The sequence below is a fragment of the Trachurus trachurus genome, assembly GCF_905171665.1.
Source record: "Trachurus trachurus genome assembly, chromosome: 18".
Lineage (NCBI taxonomy): Eukaryota > Metazoa > Chordata > Actinopteri > Carangiformes > Carangidae > Trachurus > Trachurus trachurus.
The window spans coordinates 7,884,838-7,898,509 of NC_139909.1; the positions used below are offsets into that span (position 1 = coordinate 7,884,838).

The 13,672-nt window shown below is 41.8% G+C and overlaps 1 long non-coding RNA gene across 1 annotated transcript in view; it reads right to left on the minus strand.

The window, feature by feature from the left end:
• LOC311002144 overlaps positions 1-13,672 on the minus strand; it is a 475,958-nt gene that overhangs the window by 75,131 nt on the left and 387,155 nt on the right. The window contains exon 2 of the long non-coding RNA XR_014596220.1: positions 2,835-3,036. This is a non-coding gene — a long non-coding RNA (uncharacterized lncRNA). The remainder of the gene's footprint in view (positions 1-2,834; positions 3,037-13,672) is intronic.

Sequence of the window (13,672 nt, forward strand, 5' to 3'; positions counted from 1 at the left end):
TCTCTCTCTCTAGCAGCAGGTTGAGTTTGTCTGTTGTAAGCTGATACCATCACAAAAGTACTGAAAATATTGTGTAGAGGTTGAAAGTTCTTTAGTGTTGGTTTTAAAAAGAAATTGAAGGTCCATTAATAAATTGGAATACCGTTTTCTCTTTAAGTTTTGCGATTAAACAAGCTGCACTGCAAAAACTCAAAATCTTACCAAGAATATCTTATTTTAAGTCAAAATGTCATTCTCGTCAAGACAAATCTCATTATACTATTTTTTTTCCTTCTTTCAAGCATATTTTCACTTGAAATAAGTAGAGAAATCTGATAGTGGAGCAAGTTTTTCTTTGCTATTACAAGCACAAAAAAACTTGTTTTCACTGGCAGATTTCCTAGTTATTTCAAGTGAAAATTTGTTTGAAACAAGTAAATGATCTAAAACAAGTTCATCTTTAGGTGATGAGTCTTATTTTAAGTGGAAAGAGATTAGTTTTGACTAGAAATGAGACATTGTGACAAGAAAATAAGACAAATATTCTTGGAAAGATTTTGAGTTTTGCTTCAGTCAAATTGAAAACAGTGGCAGTGGCTCTGACGCAATTTATGCATGGTGAGTCCATCTCCTTTGTTAATGTTACAGTGCAGTAAGTAATGAGTTGTGTATAGTTGTAATGGAAATCAATTATGAATGAAAGGTGGCCTAACCTGCTTGTTTAAAATGTCAAGATGCCAAAAATAAAGTGACTAATCTGACTTGATGTAAAGCTACTCCTCGATGGACAGTTGATTTTTCTCCCTTTAAAACACAGCTCTGACCGGAAGTGACGGTTTGGTGGGCGTTCCTCGGTTGCCGTGGTGACGTGCCCAAACGGTAAGAGAGCCGAGCAGCGGGAAACGGCTCGGGTCTCGACCATGGATGTATTATATTAACGGTCTCGACTGCCAGGAACAACAAAGACTTTGAGTAAAATGTCTGAGGTGGAGTTTCTGAGAGGATTTGTTACCGAGAGACTCGCCGCCGCCTCCCAGGAAATCTTAGCGGCCGTGGACAGAGTCGTAGCCGGATACGAGGCGGAGGCTTCGGGCTTCAGACAGGAGATCGAGCGGCAGAGGAACCTGCTGGATGTTCTCCTGCAGCCTCGAGTCGTCCTCAACAAAACCGGTTGGTGGTTCAGTTTTAGATCATTTCACCTCAAAGTTGTGGTTTGTAGAGAAAGAGGACACATTCTACTTGGTAAAGTGAGCCGCTGTTTGATTTCCGTTGCGCCTGATCTAGAGTAATTAACGGTAGGCTCAGTCCTTGAGCAAAGTGAAGGTCCTAAAAGATACATAAAGCCTATGTGATTTTGCTGATATTTGTTATTTACGAAGATTGAGCATTTTTCTCGTGTTTAATCAGGTGTAACTGGGAGTTATTGAGCTTTAACGCTCATATTTACAGTAGGAAATACATAAAAACTTAAAAAAAAAAAAAAATCAAATCGAAATATTGAAGCCCTAGTAAGTAGGAATTCCCTAGCCTGGTTGGCACGACTTTCCAATGTTGATACTCAGCATTGGGTCTGGCCAAGACGTTAAGAGAATCCATTTCTCAAAGCGCATCCTTCAAACCTGGTTTACCCGCCCCCCTCAAATGCCTCAGTCTGCTATTGGTCGAAGCCAGAATAGGCGGTGTCGAAGCTTAAACCAATCACACCGCTCTTTCCTCTGTCCGCTGCTCCATGCTGCTGTTTACAATGAGGTTCCGGCCGCTGCTCTACTGCGTCACTTACTTGAACACGCCTCTACCCAGAGCCGTTGGAGAGGCTCGACGTTGATTGGCTCTCGAAAAAGAGGGTGGAGTTCCCGAAAATTCGGGAGACAGACCCCCAATTGATAGCTTTCATGTGACGTCACGGCCCGTATGGAACGCCCCCCTGGCGGTCAAAACAATCCACTTCCCCGCTGTCCGCTGGTTAGGACAAGGCAGAAAAACACACACTGCTCCCTGCTGCTTCAAAAATACCGGTGTTATGGCCCAACTGGTGTCTGATTTAACTGGTTACCGTACCGAACAACAGCTGTGCTGCACTTCCGTCCGCAGATTTGTCACAAATTCACAAATAAAGCCGCAGTTCACATGTTACTGCAGCCAATATGCGTCTGTGAGTGAGCCTGGCTTATTCCTCCATACGGACAGTCAGCGCCACACTACTCTCACTCTGCACAACACTGCACAGTATGACAAAGCCTGTCATGTTAAAGTTACGAACTAATGGAAAAAACTCTGAAAATACGCTAAACAACACCGGTCATCGTCCTCGCCGCGCCGCGGTCGGTCCCGACCCCTGTTACCGTGTCGCTGCCGCCGCGGGCGGTACTGTTGCCGGTGTCCGGTGGCGGCGGTCCCGCCGGGTTACCATCGCCGCCGCCGGTCCCGCTGCTATCGGACCGCCGTCATCGTTGCCGTCGGTAGCGGTGCGTAGCAAAGCTCCGGGGGGTAAAGGGGGGGCAGCTGGTCACCGTGCAGCCCAGCTAAGGGCTCTGGTTTGTGGGTGAGAGGAGCAGGGAGCCTGGGCTCAGTGGGCTGGAGCTCAGCTGTGGAGCTCAGCGGAGCTGCGGTACCAGGACGATGTTCCCACACAGGGAAGTTACAGGTACATTTCTACCACTTCAACGAGTTCAGAAACATTATTTTAAGATCAAAAAACTACAAAATGGGGCTTTTAATCAGAAACCAGTTGAGCCATAACACCGGAAATATTGATTGCAAGCGGTGGAGGATGATGGATTCTCCACCAGGTAAATGTAAACATCACCCAACTCGAGCTTCGGCAGGGAACTGGTCATCTTAAACAGCTCGTATACAGCAGCTGGTGTTGAATATGGGCCACAAGTGCCCAAAACTTCAAAGCTGTTTTTATATCTTTCTTTCTCGGCTGCTGGCAGATGATTTAAGTCATTACTCGGTTGTTTGTCCATAGAAAGTCCATTGCGGGGCCACTTTGGAATGTTGCTTTTGACCGCCAGGGCCCTGGGAGGTGACGTCAGTGAAAGCTATCAATTGACCCTTCGCGTAAGCCCCGCCCCCTTGGTTACTGTTGCTACGCCGGGCAAGCTTTCACTCCCAGCCATGCTCCTGGCAGTATTTGGTATCGATTTCAAAGGAAATATCAGCAAATTTCTGGATAAACTGTTCTGAGATAATAGAGAGAAGAAGTCACAAAGATCATTCATAGTTTTCAGTGACGTGTGACTCGCGCAGGAGGATAAAACATCTGTTCAACGACACGACTGGACAATGTACAGAGCAGCAGTAAGGACCGGTAATTTTACCGTCTATCAACCCACGAAGACTTACGTCATCTCACTGGTCATGAAACGTTGTCAAACTGCAAGTTTTTGGGCGATTGCGAACCACATACAGCTTTCGCTGCTGTTTTGTTTTCTCCCACCGCTGTATCAGTCAGTGAAAGCAGTCCCTGCCTGGAGGATCCCTCGCCTGAAAGCCCAGGTAAAAGCCCTAAAAGTACAGCTGTCATTTCGGAGGTGAACATATGGTTATCCCCATATTTACACTTGCTCAAGTCGAAAAAAAAGTCCGCTCGTATCTGAACATCTCTATATTGCTGCTGCCGCCGCCGCCGCCGCCGTAGTAGCAGCAGCAACAACAACATCCTTCTCTACAAACAAATGTTTTTCGTCCTAGTCTCAAAATGTGTCCACAAAAGCAAACGTAATGACTCACTGCGGAAAGCTTGCCAGGCCTATAGTTACGGTTGCTAACGTAGGATTGGACAATAGCCGTTTGTGGGAGGAGTTGGCGAAGGGTCAATTCCAATCCGTTCCCTAAAGACTCGAGCCCTGAACCCTCACTGACTAAAGTGACGTCAGCTGTAAGTGACAGAGTGTGAGAGTCTGTGAGGGTCCAGATGCTGTAAACATGAATGGAACAGCACTTACCCACTCTCACGACACGTTACCTTGACAACAAAATGTTTTTAACTCCGCCCTTGGACCGATAAATTTACTGTACTTTCAATACGCACAAGGTGTGCGAGGGAGGCGGACTCAAAACAAAATATTCCTGTATCAGATCTGGGGCCGTATTCACAAAGCATTTTATCTTACCGCTAGGAGTGCTCCTAACTCGCACTAAAAGTTTTTACGTAGGAGTTTTTTCTTAAAAGCTATTCACAAAGCCGCTGAGACCTACTCTTACTAAGGATAAATCACTAAGAGCAGAGTAAGAGTGACGCCCCTGGTGACGCCCCGTTGCTATGCATTACGTCAATTCTCGTGCACGAATTCGAGGCGCTCAACACGGTGATTGGTTGTTGAGTGCCGGCGCCCCCCCCTCCCTCCTCCTCCTCCTCCTCGCCGCCCCGCTCCGCTCCACTTTTCTTTTTTCTTTTTTTTTGCCGTCAGGTCCGACGGGGCTTTTTAGATTGCTTCGAGTCCAAACCACTGTCTCTGCTGCCGAGTTGGGCTCTGAACTTTCTGTCTTTCTCTCTGGAATCTGCATCTTTCTGCTACAGTTTTTGTCGCGTCTCACTTTCTGCAGTGTGACGCTGTGCAAATGCAATGAGGGTCAGTGCGTCCACTCGCAAAGCAGCCGCTGGTTTTTTTTCTTCCCACATTTTAATATTAATTTTCACATTCGTTGACAGCCCTAATATTATATGGTGATCATAATAATGATGAGAAAAGAAAATGCATTACCCACATTTGTGTCCTATAGCAGGATTTGAACCCAGACTGACAATACGTTTAATTTGCTGGAGGAGCTGCCCTATCACGTGAGCTATTACTACTAACAGACATATGTGTCTAGCGCACCCACCAACTTTTAAAAAATATTTTTGGCTGACATCAGCATGACTGCATCGCAGCGGTCACAGTCACCTCGGTCCGACCGTTGTGACGCCTATATTAGACAGTTCGTCACCGTCACCACTCCCGTTTTATAGCGAAAATGTTATAGATGACCCAAAAAAAAAAAAAAAAAAAAACACCGATAAAAAGGCACGTTGGGCATCAAAGGGCAAAGGGGCAGGTACTCCAGCTCCCCTCTCTGCAGCAATTCGCAGTCCTCCATACATTTGCCTGGCTGCAGCCATTTCCGATTCTTTGTGAATAGGTCTTACTGAGTTAGGAGTCCTCACGAGGACTTTTAAGCTCTCCCAGACTTAGGAGCTACTTTTAGGCATAAAATACTTTGTGAATTACTCTTATTTTAAAAAACTAGGAGTCCTAAATTTAAGACTGACACGCCCACTTTTTTTAGGAGTTGCTCCTAAATTCGGCCCTTAGGAGCTACTTTTAACCTTAAGATTCTTTGTGAATACGGCCCCTGATCAAATCATCATCAATAATCACAAACTGCACGTTAACACTGACAGTAAACTTCTTCTTTTCTTTTTATTTATTCCTTTTTTTGGCTCCTGTCCATTAACAATAAAGAGAGCAGCGGAGCTCTCTCTGACTACTTGTGTTAATTTCTTTTTTTTTTAACACTTGCGTTCCGACGGCATCCCATGTGTTATGGTTTGACTTCACAACGCTATGAACTGTGGGTAATTCCCCTACCCAAAGTCAGCATCGGTGCTGACTTACGGTAAGGGGGCAGTAAGGGCTCATTCACTGACTCACTGACTTGATGATCTGACAATGGAACAGCCCTCATACACTCACGGACTTCCCGTGAACGCGCCTCTAAGTCAGTGAGTCCGTGAGGGGTCGGATTGGAATTGGGCCAGAAATCCAGTTAAAGCAGAAGTGAGTGATCCGGTCGTTTTCGCTAATGCTGCGTTCCAGGCAGGCTTTTGAAATCGTAAATTACAGCTTCAAGTCACAACTTACGACTTTGTAGCGTTCCAGGCAACCCACTCGTGTTTTTCCGACCTGTTTTACCGGTGAAAGTCACTATAACGGCCACTCGTAACTTCCGACCGGTGAACTCGTACCAGATCGAACTGGTACCACTTCACGGTCGGAAAAATACGAGTTTCCTTGAACGCACCATAACAGTCCTCGTCGCTACGTCACCACATTCACGGCGTTCCTTGGCTGCACACACAGCCCTGCATGCCGTTCTCTCTCCTCATTGGATAAAAACTGTAGGATACGATAAATGTTTTCTCCTCGACTCAGAGCAGAGCAGAGGGACTGACAGACCCGTGTTTCAGTCCAAACACTCTATGTAAGTGATTGCTGTTGGAAGATATAACTATTTAAGACTTATATTAACACAAATATATCACTCACTTCTGCTTTAATAGCACGGTTGGCCAGACTAGAAGTCAGCAGCGCTTTTGCGAGGCGTGACGTCACTAGTGTGGGCGCGACCAGGCTAGGAATTCCCCCCATCTAGCGGTGTGGTTGCATATCGGAACGTCTTCTTGATGTTGCATTCACGTGAACTCGGGCAGAAGTCAGAAAACAGACGCTGCATGTAACAGGATAAACAAGCTTCTATGTAAAGAAGTGGTCCGCCAGCACAAAACAATACAGGAGTGACAATATGTTGTCATGATGATGTCGTATTGTTTACCTGACCCACGTTTTATTTTTATTTTTTTACCGTCGAGTAAAATGACATCTGATTGGTTTGCCGACGGCGTCATTCAGGTGTCTGACTGCACCTGAATGCAACATCAGTGCCTCCGTCCTTCCTCACACTATAGTGGTGACAGTTTTAACAGGCGCTACCTGGAAAACTTTCTCCCCGAGCCGACAGCTCCGGTGAGTTGTGGTTACCTACAGTCACGCTGACACTGAACGTAAAAAATAGCAATTCAACATGGCAGCCAAGGTTCCATGCGCCCCGCCCCCTATTTGTAACGACTTGTAACAACTCATTCTTAGGTACAAGAACGCTTTTGTTTGTATGCGGTGTGATTCGACTATAGTGAAATACGTATATGAAAGCAATATTTGATTTTTGCTAATAAAAAGCCAAATAAGTTGCTTACTGGGGCTTTAACTAAAATAAATACAGTTTTATATGTAACACCAAATTAGTTTTGGGACCTTGTTGCTCGGTAGTAGGCTGTTCCCTCTGATCAGGCACAAATTACTGTCAGATATAGATTTCCTAAAGAAACGAACCAGCGTAACGCTTGGATTGCAGCACTCCGACGGGAAAACTGGACACCGACAGCAAACTGTATACTGTATCCCACAGCACCCATTTCGTTACAAAAAGTAAACACTTTTAATAATGTAATGTAATTATAATTTATGGCACGCCGCATCAGGGCCGAGCTGCCTGCTTAGACTGTGCTAGCCTGCACTAACGTTAGCATAACAACCGTTAACTGACAGCTACTACTGAGCATTGCACAGGTCCAGGATTGTCATTTTGAGCTAACACTGTTGCTAACTGGCGCTAGCTAATGATGAGATTCCCGGGGTTAGTAAATTAGCTAATCGGACTGAAAATCCAGCTGTTAAAAAATACTAATTGGTGCAAGCTAGCGATAATGTTAACTTGACAATCCCTGACAGACCTGAAGATCTGGTCACCGTGTTATTATTTGTCAGACTCAAGAAGTACTGGCTAGTCATTTCATATCGTACATCCACGGGCGAGCTAACTAGCGCTGTCACTGTAACCGGGTGTTTTAACTGTTGAAACAGTCTATAGCCTGTTTTATAAACATCAGAACAATAGTGACTATTCTGGAGGTAGTAGAATTATAGATAGATATCACATGACGTCACACAGCGTTCGCAGCCGGTCACAGCGCCATCTTGGGTACCGACTTCCAAAGGCAGTCTATGGGCTGTGACCTAATCCATCCATGGCTGTGACATCAAATCTCACAAAAATAGTGGATAAACCTTTTTTTTATTACATGGCTCTATTGAATGTCGTATTCCGATAAAGCTTCTAAAAAGGTATTTTTTAAAAGTACTTTCAGGATAGATGTAATGCATATTTTTGAGTCCAGAACAATGTGTTTGAACAAGTCTCATTTATTGAACAACTTTTCTAACCGTTTTAACTAATTTTTTAACAGTATTTTTAACTTCACGGCAAAAAAAATGTCAGGTGGCGCAACCAAATATTTATAAAAATATATATACATTCCTAATCTTTATTTTAAGGTTATTTCTTTGGTATCTATCCCTTAGGGTGTCTACAAACACATTCTTATTTTATCATTGTGGTTTTTTTTGTTTTTTACAATAATTTAAGATTTTTGCATTCTGTAGGTCAGGTTTTAAGTATCGTTAACAGCCAATTTTACATTTAAAGACAGGAAAATAATAACACAAATACATAAATTCATATATTCAGTATAATAACTACACACATTACATATAGAAACCATTTGGTTAATTTAACCTATCATTTTTTGGTTTAAATTGGTTGCACCACCTGACGAAAATTGGTTGTACCACCTGACAACATTGGTTATGACATGAAATATGCTAAAAAAAAAACATGCATTTTCATTTCAAATAGTAACATGTGTTTAGTAATCAGCAGTCTCTATTTAAGTTAAATAAAGACTTAAGGGGATATATTATGGAAATATCACTTTTTGAAGGCTCTTTAACATATTTTGGGGTGTTTGTTTTGCCTTCCGGCCCCCAAAATGCGAGAATTGACAAAAAAATATCTGTAATTTGAAATCTATGTGGTTTTACAAACTGTTTCCTCAGTTGTTGGATAGTGATGTAACTAGATTCAAATTTGCATAACCCCACCCCTACCAAGTACCAGTAGAAGGGGTGGGGCAAGCAGTGGTTCATTTGCATTTAAAGGGGCAGACACTGAAACCAGCAGTTCTGAACAGGGCTGTTTTGAGATTTTTCTTTTGTTGATAGTGGCATCTAAAATGTACAAATTATCATGTAAAATGTTTTAAAGTGTGTATTATCTTTACATTTAAAAATAGTAAACATTTTAGAAGTTTCATGGATAATCTTAGAGCTTTAAATAGCATTATAGTGACATTCCTTGCAGTTGTGCCACCTGACTATTTGGTTGCACCACCTGACTATTTTCAACTAATCTCAAATTAAACAGACTTCTGTTTGGATGCTAGCATTACCTTCTACCTTTATCATAAAGCTCAAACAGACCACCTTTTTAGAAAATAAAGAGTTTTATGATAAAATAACATTTTTCTAGTTTTACATTGGTTGTACCACCTGACATGGAAAGCGTAACAGCCTACATATGAGTTGAAAGTAGTTATTTTTATCAGTATTTGACAGAGATCTACAAACCTTTTAGCTTAGTCCCAAGGGTCTCTTGGGGTCCTATGGCTGAAGCAACATGCTCTTTACAACTATTGTCTCTTCACTTCAAAATAAAAGTCCAATGTTTATGGTTGCACCACCCTGACATTTCGGAAATGTAAATTGCTGGACGGAAGTTTTGCAGTTATTTAAAAAACTTTAAAACTATTGATATTAGAAAAAAACACATTATCCAAAAGACATCAAACATAAAATAATGCCAGAGTATTTTATTTTGAATTTATAATTATTAAAATACAATTTTTAATAGTTTTCTTAGTCTGCTCACTTGCTCGGACAGTTGCACCACCTGACATTTTATGGGTTTGAGAGGCCAAAAACATAAAATAATATAATTATTTGAATGTACAGAAAAATGTATGAAAATAAATAGGTTTTATAGAATAAAGTGACAGATGTCATGAATAGATTTATTTTAATTTTTTTTTAAATAATGGACTCGGACACAAAAATATGCATGTCATGTCATTGACCTATTTACATCTTGATTTTGCATTTAACAGTCTGTTATTCCTGTTTAACAGATCGTTGCTAAGTAAAATACACTAGGTAGGGACGCCGCTCTGATCAGCGCAGCACAGAAAAGATAAACTATGCAGGATATTTACTTTCTGTTTCATTTTTTACCGTCATTAAACAGCTTGGGAGACATGTAGCCTACGCCAATGGAGGCTGCCTCACTCTACTGAGTGTGAGCGGCACCTACTGTACGTTCACGTTGCTTTCGTGAATTGTAAACACAGACGCCCCCTCGGTTTTAGCGTCCAGCAGTTTAGCGGGTAATTCAACAGCAGTGATGGATAACTGTACCGGAGAGGACAACTTCATGAGCTTCATTTGAGGAATAAACGGCAGCTTTTACCTGACGGGAGACCCAGAGCGATAGATATCGCTCTGGGGAGACCGACGCCTGAGCTACGGTAGCTAACAGCAGCTTTTACCTACGTTTCCTCTCTCTCACCCCCCCCCCCCCCCCTCCCTTTCTTATACACGCACACACACGGCCCAGGTTGTCTGTCATATCTGCTGTAAACCTTGTAATAACAGCTTGTTGAGTACAGTTAAAACTATTGTTGCTTCGGTTTGAGTGTGGATTAATTGTTAACGGTTTGTGATAAGTAACTGTGTAGATGGTGGATTGTGATGAGAAGGTGTTGCACATTTTAAGACTTATCTGTGCAAACCATTGTGCAAAACCTGTTTGTTGTGACTTTTTGCGTTATAAGATGATTTGCCGAATTCTTCTTCCATTCCTGCAGCCTTTTGTCTCAATGTTAACGATGACAAAATGTCGAGATATTTTATTAGGCTACTTTATGAAAATAAATGTCTGTGAGTTAAAAAGAAGTGGGCTACGCATTTCTGATTTGATTTGGCTTTTCGTGTATTTGGTTAAACACACAGGCCTATAAGTAACAGGTTGAGAGAGAGAGAGAGAGAGAGAGATAGAGAGACGTGGAGAGAGACGAGGAGAGAGAGAGAGAGAGGTCCGCTGGGTGAGCTAGATTAACTTTTAATGGGAGAGAGAGCGGCGCACCGCGCTGTCAAAGCTCGTCTCAGCAGAAATGGTGTGTGCTTTCAAGGCAAGGCCATCAAAATGAGAAATATCCATATCCAAACTACATCAGGCAGCAGTCTTCTGGTCAGAGAGGATGTGGCTGCACTGAGCTGAATAGAGGTTAACTCAGTGTTCGGTACCCAGCATGGTGGCGGCCCGGTGGAACGCACCGTGACGTCACCCTACTGATAAGCATCTATAAGTTCTGTTCCCTTGATAAAATTTTACTTGAGTAAAAGTTTTTTTGAAGAAGCTCCCGCACATTGTGACTTACACGTGACTTCAGTAAAGAAAAAGTACACTTCGACATGTGGATTATGATCAATGAAAAAAAACTTCACCACTTAAGTATCAAAAAGACACAGACAGAAATACACTGTTGTTGGCCACTAGTGCAGATCCCACTTCACTCAAGAAGGGTCTTCCAAAAATCCAGTTTTACAGACTGAGGAGAGTTTGTCATACAACTGAGGATTTTGTAGAAAAATCTGGACCTGGAGAAACCCCGAAGTGACCTGCTGAACAAAACTCAGAAAAAAGAAGAACAATTTTCGGTCACATGTGCTACTACCTACTCTCCTCATAATCACATAGCTAATATACATAGTACATAGTTAAAGCCACATTTATGAAATACTGGCACATATTAAAATCAGACCCAGAGCTCAGCTCCATTTTTAAAGACCCGCCCCTGTTCGTGCATAAAAGAGGACAAAACATAAAAGATCGTTTGGTTCATGCAAATTTTGTAAAAAAAAAAAAAAAAAAAAAGCATAACCAACTTAAACAAACCTGTTTAAGACCACTCCCTAATGGAAATTATATATATGGGAACTGTGCACAGTGCAACAACACCTGTAAATCTACCTATTTTTGTCATCCTCTCACTGGAAAAAAGTTTCCCATTAAGTCCATTATCACCTGTGCGTCCACTCATGTTGTTTATGATCCACTGCCCGTGTGGCCTTGCCTATGTAGGCAAGACCACTCGGAAACTTAAGCAGCGAATCAGTGAACATAAGAGCGCGATACGCCGCGGGGATGAGGACTATCCAGTTGCGGTCCATTTCAATAAAATGAGACATGATGTGGCCTCCCTCCGCTTCTGTGGAATCAAACAACTTATGTTGCCACCTAGGGGTGGAGACCACGACCTTCTCTTAAAAAGAAGGGAAGCGTTCTGGATTTTCACTTTACAGACTTCGTCACCAAAGGGACTGAACGATGAATTGTTGCTAAATGTAATGTTGTAGGAATGTTGGTTTTGGTCTGTCTTGACTGTTCACTGCCTGCAGGAAGAGCACCTGTAGGAAGTGTCTTTTTTGTAGTCTCTCCTCCTGCCCCTGTTGGTGCATCCAGGGACCGCTGGAAATACTTTTTTTGTCATCTCTTCCCGGTGGGACTGGCCAATCAGCAGACCAGAGGGCTCAATCCTTTGTCCCAGCTCTGGATATTCTCCCCCCTCCTTTGTTATTGTATGGAATGCTGACGATTTATTATTGATATTGTGGCCCATATAGTTGTTGTCTATATAAAAACCAAACAAATAGAACTTTTTAACAATTGGCATAGCTTCCCCTATTTATATATTGTTGATATGTGTGACTATGGTTCTATTTAAGAATGTCTTTGCATATAAAAATTTGTTTTTTACATGATTGTTCTATATTATGTGATATTTCCTGATGTGTTTATGAGTTAATTGAATGTTGTCGCCCTCAGGTGATACCCATCACAGGTTGAGCCATCTGGTCTGCTGATTGGCCAGTCCCACCGGGAAGAGATGTATATGAATCATGTTGGAAGTGTTTTCCATATGCCTGATGAAGGTCATACTCCTGACCGAAACGTTGCTGCCTTGATAAAATAAGTGAAGAGTGAGACAGTGTGTGGGAGCTTCTTCAAAAAAACTTTGCATTCTGGGTTATGCCCCCCTCCTACGCACCTGCATCTTCAGGTGTGCTGAGACCTTCTTCTCTTGGAACTTGAGTAAAAGTAAAAATTAGTTCAGAGACTTCCGGCCAATCAGAGGCTCATAGCGGGTGGTTGACATATAAGCCGAAAAAAAGATTTTTTTTAAAACTTCAAATATTATCCCTGAAAATTACTTTTTTGTGTTGTCGTGACTCTTAACTTTACACATATATATGTGTTCTTGAAGATTTTGCATCAAAATTAGCATTTTTTCATCAATTTGCTGTATCAGTGCCTTAAATTGTCATACGGCGTGACATGAAAGCTATGTTATATAAAATGAAAATGGGGTACTTTTTTCTTTTCTAACTGACTGCATCATACATTTTAATCATGACTGATTTGATATTTAACATTTCCTTGTGAAAATGTATTATATTTTGGATTACTTTTCAAAATTATCATACAAAGGATGACATCGCTCCTCAATCTTTCAAGATATTTTAGAATAATTCTGTTAAACCTTGTAATAACTCTAACACAATGCTTGAGACTCTTGGTAGTTCTATTTTCCTTGTGGTCTATGGATATTTTCACAATTTATCACTAACAAAGCTGTTTTCTTGTCACAATTGTGAGCGTCACACCAAATGACATGAGTGTCACACCATATGACAAACTGCACCAAAAATGCAAAAAAGTGTATTTTATGTATTTGACATTTAAACAAAAACAATTGAGGACATATCTTGTAATAAAAAACTGATTTTGGGCACAGGTTACACGGGAATTCCAATTGCTGAACTAAAGTCATAGAACAATAACATCATCCACAAAACCATGGTCCAATATAGACACAATACATTACATTGTGTACTCAGCATGAATTAGCATTTAAAATCTACTTATGAGTTAATGTGAATATTTTATGATGAAATGTTAACATTTCTACATTAGG